Below are 7,715 nucleotides of genomic sequence, written 5' to 3' on the forward strand. Positions count from 1 at the left end.
TTTCAGGGCTGACCATTTGGTATTAGGGAACCGACGGCTGCGCTCTTCCCTGGGGAAGGCTATTTCTCCCGCCCCCAGCATTCCTCGGTCACCTGCAGTTCTCTGTGTAAGGCTGAGGCCTCGTAGACTTTCTCCCATCCACCCTAGCCTGGTGTTAGCATATTGTTGCTGTCTTTGGTCGGTTCACGCTGAGGCAGACCTGCTGGTGAGACTTCACGTCACTTCTGACATTACTAGGTGATGCAATCTCAAGCAAACTCCCTGATCCCCTGGCTCTTCAAGTATTTCTGCCCCTTTTCCGAAAAGTTTCCCGAGCCTTAGGGGTTGGAGAGTTTTATAGATGTATCCACTGGGACTGGGCTCCACAATTCTGTATTTTGATTGGTTCATGATTTTCTATTTCAAAGAGAAGTTTTCTTGAGAGGAGAGGACTACACTTATCTGCAGTTGTTATTGTTGTTGTTTTCAAGACAAGTTTTCTCTGTAGCTTTGGTGCCCGTCCTGGAACTAGCTCTGTAGACCAGGCTGGCCACGAACTCACGGCGATCCGCCTGCCTCTGCCTCCCGAATGCTGGGATTAAAGGTGTATGCCACCACTGCCCAGTTTATCTGCAGTTATAAAGACAAATTAGGGATAATGCTGGTTTAGCAAAGGGGGGTTGTAGATTCTCCTCCAATATCTGTGATCTCACTAGTCCTAGTAGGTAGCCAGGCCTGTTGATGTGATTCCCTCAAGTCCAATTAGAAAGCTGTTGGATGCTGTGTATGCCTGTTTGCAATGCTGGTCATTGTTGTGGTTCGTAGCTGGGGAGGACTGTTGGTTATTTTCCTCCCGTGGAAGCTTGTGTGGTGCCTTCTGGTATCATGGAAACAACTCCTTAGGGAGAGGGCTCTCAGGTCAGTTCCAGCTCAGGGTCCTCTGGGCCCTGTGTCTGAAGTACACAGTATCTTCAGCGGTGGGGACTTTCCTTCTACCTCCAGGGGACAACCAAGAACAATTGCAATCGCCTGTGATGTTTTGAGAGAGGTGACTCTAAGCAACAACTCAAAAGAGGGCTTCTCATAGCTAGTGGTTGTAAGACTTTAAGACAATCCTGAAGCCATTTTTGACAATTCTGAATCCTCTCAGCCTCTGTGCCATAGTGCTTCCCCTCCTCCCCTGGGAACCAGGACCTAAAAGCTACACTCACACATACTCAGTTCCTGAACAATTACCCATATACTTATGTTTTGGTTCGGTCCCCTGGGAAACGGGGTCAAAATGACCTCTTACCTCATCTGATCTGGCAACAGCTCTCCAGTCAATTATTGGTAATAGCCCTTTAGAATAAGCCAATCAGAATAGTCAAAGAACAACCCCCCTTGCTTCTGTGGCCCCTTTAAAAGTAGACTGTACCAGCTAGCTATTCGAGGTCCTTTGGCTTCCCGAATGCTGGGGGACCCTGTCATGACAGAATTAATAAAATCCTCATGCTTTTGCATCGACTGTGGTGTGTGAGATGGTCTCTGGGGGCAACTCCTTCTTGTTTTCTTGTTTTGTTAGGAGGTCTCTGACTCTTGGAGGGATCATTGTCAGACCAGATGGGAAAAATTTCATTTGAACACATACAGACACACACAAACACACACACAGGGACACACAGACACACACACAAACACATAAACAGAAGACACATACAGACACAAACACATAAACAGAAGACACATACAGACACAAACACACACACACAGGCAGACAGACACACACACCAGAAGACACGCACACAGAGGAGAGGGATTTTTTGTTTTATTTTGTTTTGTTTTGGGGTAGCTAGTTAATGATTTTTCTTCTCTTTTTTCTTTTCTTTTCTTTTCTTTCTTTTTTTCTTTTTTTTCTTTTTCTTTTTTTTGGTTTTTTGAGACAGGGTTTCTCTGTAGCTTTTGGTGCCTGTCCCGGAACTAGCTCTTGTAGACCAGGCTGGTCTCGAACTCTCAGAAATCCGCCTGCCTCTGCCTCCCGAGTGCTGGGATTAAAGGAGTGCGCCACACCGGCTAGTTAATGATTTCTTATGACCTTTTGATACTCCCTTCCTGTTGTTCTGCTTCTTCTTTCCTTCTGAGTTTATCTCCCTCCTGCTCCCTAATTATCATCTCTTGCATTTTCTGTCCCCCCCCCCATCATTGTGTCCTGCTATTCCCTCTTTCTTGCTCCTCCATCCCCCAACCCTGGCAATGGTCCCTTTACCTCCCTGGTTTCTGCAGTTACTCCAGGATTTTACTCACATCTGAGGATTTGGGGTTGTGAGTCTCAGAAGAGAGAGAACACACAACTTTTGTCTTTCTGGGTCTGGGTTGCCTCATTCTATAGGCTCTTTTAAAGTTTGATCTACCTGCGAAGTTCACGGTTCCATGTTTCTTTACAGCGGAGTTTTATTCCATCATGCGTATGCAGCACATTGTCATTTTCCATCCATTGGTCGAAGGACACTGAGGTTGTTTCCATTTCCTGGGTGTTGGGAGTAGAGAGAGCGCTGAGGAACATGCTGAGAGGTGGCTGTAGAGGAGGATGCCAAGTCCTTTGGAAATATGTTAAGGGTGAGACAGCTCTGCCCTATGATATGGTAGACTTATTTTTAACTGTTTGAGAATCTCTACCCCGGTTTCAGAGTGGTTAGACCAGTTCAATATCTCATTAATAGTGAGTTCCATGTTTAGGTCTTTGTTCATTTAGAGTTAGTTTTGATGAAAGGTGGCAGACAGAGGTCTAATTCTGTTCTCCTGCATTTGGTGTGAACGATCAGAGTCAAGGGGAGCACAGACACACAATGGAGAGCAGCCAGGGATTCAGCTTCTCTGGGGAGGGGAGTATCTGCTAATGTCTGCTGTTCCCTTACTGGACAAAGATCAGCTTTTTATATGGTACTAACGGAACCTTTTCTCAGAAGACAAATGTGAAGACCATGATGCCTGACCAAGGAAGTACTTTTGGAGTGTGAGGGCAAAGCATCCTCTTGTTTTCAAAGGACGTCTAGCAAGTGCATTGTCCTGCCTGATGTCAGTTCAGAAATCTGCAGGGTGGACATGCAGTTTCCCCAGCACCATTTGTTGGCGCTCTTTTCCCCAGCACATGGCTTTGGCATCACTGTCAAGCATTAGATGGCTGAAGTCACTGGTAGTCATGTTTGGATCTTGACTTTTTCCCACTGGTCCACACGTCTGGTTTTGTGCCGCTTCCACGCTGTCTTTATTACTATGGCTCCGCCATATTCTAAGATCTGGAATGGTAATCTCTCCAGAACTGCTCTTTTCGCTCAGGATTGTTTTGACTATGAGTCCGTCCTCTTAAGAAACTAAATGTACAAATGGACAATGTTCAGACTATTTATAACAACAGAACTCTGGCTGCTGAGGTGTCTGAGTTGTATAGATGGAGGGCTGCTTGCCTCGGTGGGTGGCTGCAGGTCAAGGGGCAAAGGTTCTTGTTTTTTATTTGGCAGAGCTCACTAAGTAAGTGAGGCTGGTCCGGAACTTACTGTGTAGACCAGGCTGGTCTTAAAGTCAGAGGTTGGTGTCAGAGGCCACGAGAGTTACAGCAGGCGACAACTAGAATCCAGATATCAACCCACTGAGGAATGATTCTCTGATGGAGGAGAATCCTGTCCAGGCAGGACCTATGGGATCACCGACTCTAGAAACTGTGCTCCTGTCTGCAGTTACACATTTGCTAAAGCAGCTATGGTGTTTCTCTAATACTTGCACGGTAGTGTGCAATTTTATATTATATATATATATATATATATATATATATATATATATATATATATATAATCTTGTGATTGCATCTTAATCTTATGGGCACAGATCAGAGGGTGGTCAGGAAGATGACTTCTCATTAAACTGTATAATTTTGACACATAGAAAATGTATCAGGATTTGCTTCATAACTAGATCTATTGTCCCACAAGGACTGTAAGACATTTAAAAGCATGTTTTGTTCCCTTTACTTAGACTAACACAAGAAAACAGCAATTTCTCCCTAATCTAAGAAGAGCGACACACAATCAGCTCATTTTTAGCTCAGAGCAAGTTCAAACTAGACTGAATGCTTCTGTAAATGGATCATAAGTTTAAAACTTTACAGATATGCACAAGGAGTTGCAGATGTCTAACCAAGATTATTACCACAAAGCAACCTAAAAAATTCTTCACTTGCCAAGTCTGGTTGATAAAAATCTGTCTCTCAGCTTGTCTCACTGAGCGATATGGCCTCAGCCTCTGGTCACAGTCTTACACCAGAAACCTTGAAACCTCACGTTGCCATGGTAAATGGCTCTGTCCTTATCGTTTACCCAGGGAACGCACCGTGACCAGTGAGATATAACTCGTCATTGTTTTCCTTGTTGCCTCAAGCCTCCTGTAAAAAAATCTACTTAAGCTAGGTGAACAAGGAAGCAGGGGAAAATCAGAACCAATGATTTAGGACAGAGAAAACCGGAACTAAAGAGAATCAGGGACAATTAGAACAAGGGAATTAGAGCCGCAAATAATAGAATGACCTCAGCTCCTGTGTGAGGTTATTAGAGAAATCTCTCAGTCCTCACTCCTGAGACACCTTCTCTGAGTCACCCTGGGTAGAAGCTTGGGAGCTGGATCTTCAGACCCTAAAGATCCGCCTGTCCCTGCTCCCCAGAACTGGTTAAAAGGGTGCGTTCCCTGCCCTTTTCTTTCTAGTTTAGACAGGGGTTCTCTCTATAATTGAAGCTAAACTCGAGCTTTCAATCCCTCTCTATCCGGGATCTCTGAGTGCCAGCCTCACTGTTCCTCCCTTCAGGGTTCAGAAGACTCACAGCAAGCGCGGGACTTAGATCTGAGGGCGGAATGAACTCTCTCCCCTCCGTACTTCTCTGCATCAGTTTCTTTATTCTTCCCCTGCTGATCTCCTCTCCTTCTGTTCTCCTCTAATTCTGTAAAGTTTCCAGTTCATATACACACACAAACAAAGGCAATCCTCTGAGCTTGGATGACCCTTTATCTTCGAAGGTCCCAAATGTGATCTATATAAAAGACTCCTTTCCTAACTGCAAGTCCTGCCAAGTGGAAGATAACTGCAGGGAAGTAGCTTCTATTGTAGCTCAGGGGATGAAGCGGAGATAAGACTGTGGGAACCAAAGTTATTGACTACGTGATTTAATTTCTCACTGGAGGTCTCAAGTTCAGGTGCTGCCCAGCTGTGACCATCTGCCCAGGAAGTCAGGCCTGGGAGGCAAGACTTCAGCTCAGCAGCCTTTGGGGGCATCTGATTTCCGGGGAGGCTGACTATGGCTTCCCGGTGCCTTTGTTTGAGGACACACTGTGGGACTCGCACCCTTTGTACCTCCTCCATCTCTCCCCAGCCTGCTTTCTTACCACCAGAGCCACCTGTCCAGGGGTGACATTGCTCACAGCAATCTGATCTCCCCACCTCAATCATTAATCCAGAAACATCCACAGACTTGCCTATCGGTCAATCTGATGGAGGCAGTGTCTCAACAGGGGCTCCCTCTTCCTAGATGACTTTAGCTGGTGAAAAGTTGACAAGAACTGACCAGTAAAGCTCTCCCGGGTTAGTCTCCTGGAAGCCTGCCCACTGTGCAGAGCAAAGTGTTAGAAGCAAACAAACACCAACCAACCAAGAAGCTATGCAGCACGTGACAGTCTCTATTCAGATATTTCCAAACAAGTTCAAACAAAAGAAAACAAAAAAGCCAAACCTCAAGACAATAACAAAACTCTGATATTTTCAGCACAGTATGGCCATTAAAAACCCAGAAAGGCATACTAGCAGAAGAAAGAAACTTGAATCCAAAGAAGTACATACATTATTTTATTTTGTTTTATTGAGACAGTTTTTTTCTGTGTAACAGCTCTGGCTATCCTGCAACTCACTTACTTTGTAGACCAGGCTAGCCTCCGACTCACAGAGATCCGCCTGCCTCTGCCTCCTGGGTGCTGGGATTAAAGGTGAGCGCCACCACCGCCAGCTGTAATACATTGTTAAAAAGAGAAATATTGAGCCTTGAGTTGGAAGACTGCCTGGACTACTGAGTGAGTTCTGGGACAGCCAAGCCTACACAGAAAGAAACCCTGTCTTGAAAAATAAGAGAGAGAGAGAGAGAGAGAGAGAGAGAGAGAGAGAGAGAGAGAGAGATTGAGATTGACTGAACATTGAGGAATGCCAGCACTTGGGGAGCGGAGACTGAGTTCACTGCTAGCCTGTGTCTAAATAAATAAATAGAAGGATTATTGTCTAAAACCCCCATTTAAAAAAAAATCTTAGATTAAACTATTCTTGGATAAGAGAGAATTTGGAGAATCAATGATCTTTGCACCACAGTGGCATTCACACTACTTTTCTAAAATAAAAAAAGTTTTATCTAATTTGTTGTGTGTGTTTATTTGGGGGCACATGAGGGCAGAGGTCAGTTCTGGCCTTGCTCATGGGTTCCTGGGATTGAACTCAGGTCATCAACACTTAGCAGCAAGCTCCTTTGTCTGCTGAGCCACCTCACCTGTGCTCACACAGATTTTCTGTTGTACGCTTTTCCCGAAGCCTCCCCAAGTGCTAAGAAACAAAACCAAACTTGTGTTTTTTTTTCTTATTAAAAGTACAGTTTTGGGGCTGATTCTGTTGACACACATTGCCAGGGATGTGGAACACCCGGAGAGCACAGCCGCTAGCGGTGGTGACAAACTGGATTCCTAAACTCAGGGTACGCACCCGGGTCTTCTGGTTGAGTCGTCCACCATCCTCGCCCGTCCCCCATTCACGCTTTTCTGGGATCAAAGGATTGACCCAGGGCTTACCCCCTCCAGCGGCTCTCCTTTCTCTATAGGGAACCGCACCCAGTGGTCAGCCTAAGGTCCAGCCGGAATTGGGGACCTGCTGGCTTTTGAGGTTTCTAAGGTTCTGTAACAGAAACAGTCAACTTAGGTACCGATACGCAGTATCGTAGCTCCACCATTTTCAGTGTTTAACTCTGGTGCGGTCGGAGAACGGCAAGACTGCGAATTTAATGGACGGTATAGTAGAATTTCAGACACTGTGTGCTGTTTCTACTAATGAGCTAGAAATGTAAAACAGAATTTCGAAAATCTTGCATTGGCCGGGAATCGAACCCGGGTCTCCCGCGTGGGAGGCGAGAATTCTACCACTGAACCACCAATGCTCCCTGTGCACTGAGTTTTGATGGGTGGAAAGATGTAGTGTTTCAACAAAGGTGCGTGCTTTGATTTGGTCTCAGCATTGATTAAAAAGTAGCCAATGCATCCAAAACAGTTGCTTTTATACAAACATTGTACTAGAAGAAACCCTGTCTGTTTTGCCTGACCCAACTCTACCCGAAAAAATAGCTTTTAGGCTGCATGCATCTCTTAGTTCTGATTCCTAATCTTCAATTTTTAATTTCAGATGGTTGCCTTGGTGTTTGTCTCTGTGTTTCTTAGGTGACCAGTCTGTGGGGACCTAGTCTAACCAAGGAAGAAATGAGAAAAATTAAAATTAAAGGAACAATAGGGGCAGACGGGCATAATCAAATTTTGGGTTGCAGAGTTAGTTTTGGTAGTTGATCATGTTATGTGACGTTTGTTGATGTGATCAGTCTCCTAATTATTGTAACTACAGTATGTGCTTTCTCTTTATTTTTATTTTGGCAGAGTTTAGATGTTGGAGAGATCTGTCTCCCCAGTCCTTCAGGAAG

At 45.0% G+C, this 7,715-nt stretch overlaps 1 non-coding gene across 1 annotated transcript; it reads right to left on the minus strand.

Moving 5' to 3' along the window:
- Positions 1–7,113: 7,113 nt before the first annotated feature.
- Positions 7,114–7,184, minus strand: Trnag-ccc (transfer RNA glycine (anticodon CCC)). The gene has a single exon. It is a non-coding gene; the product is annotated as a tRNA-Gly (tRNA).
- Between the last annotated feature and the right edge of the window lie 531 nt (positions 7,185–7,715).

This window comes from Microtus pennsylvanicus, chromosome 7 (genome assembly GCF_037038515.1).
Source record: "Microtus pennsylvanicus isolate mMicPen1 chromosome 7, mMicPen1.hap1, whole genome shotgun sequence".
In the NCBI taxonomy this organism is placed as follows: domain Eukaryota; kingdom Metazoa; phylum Chordata; class Mammalia; order Rodentia; family Cricetidae; genus Microtus; species Microtus pennsylvanicus.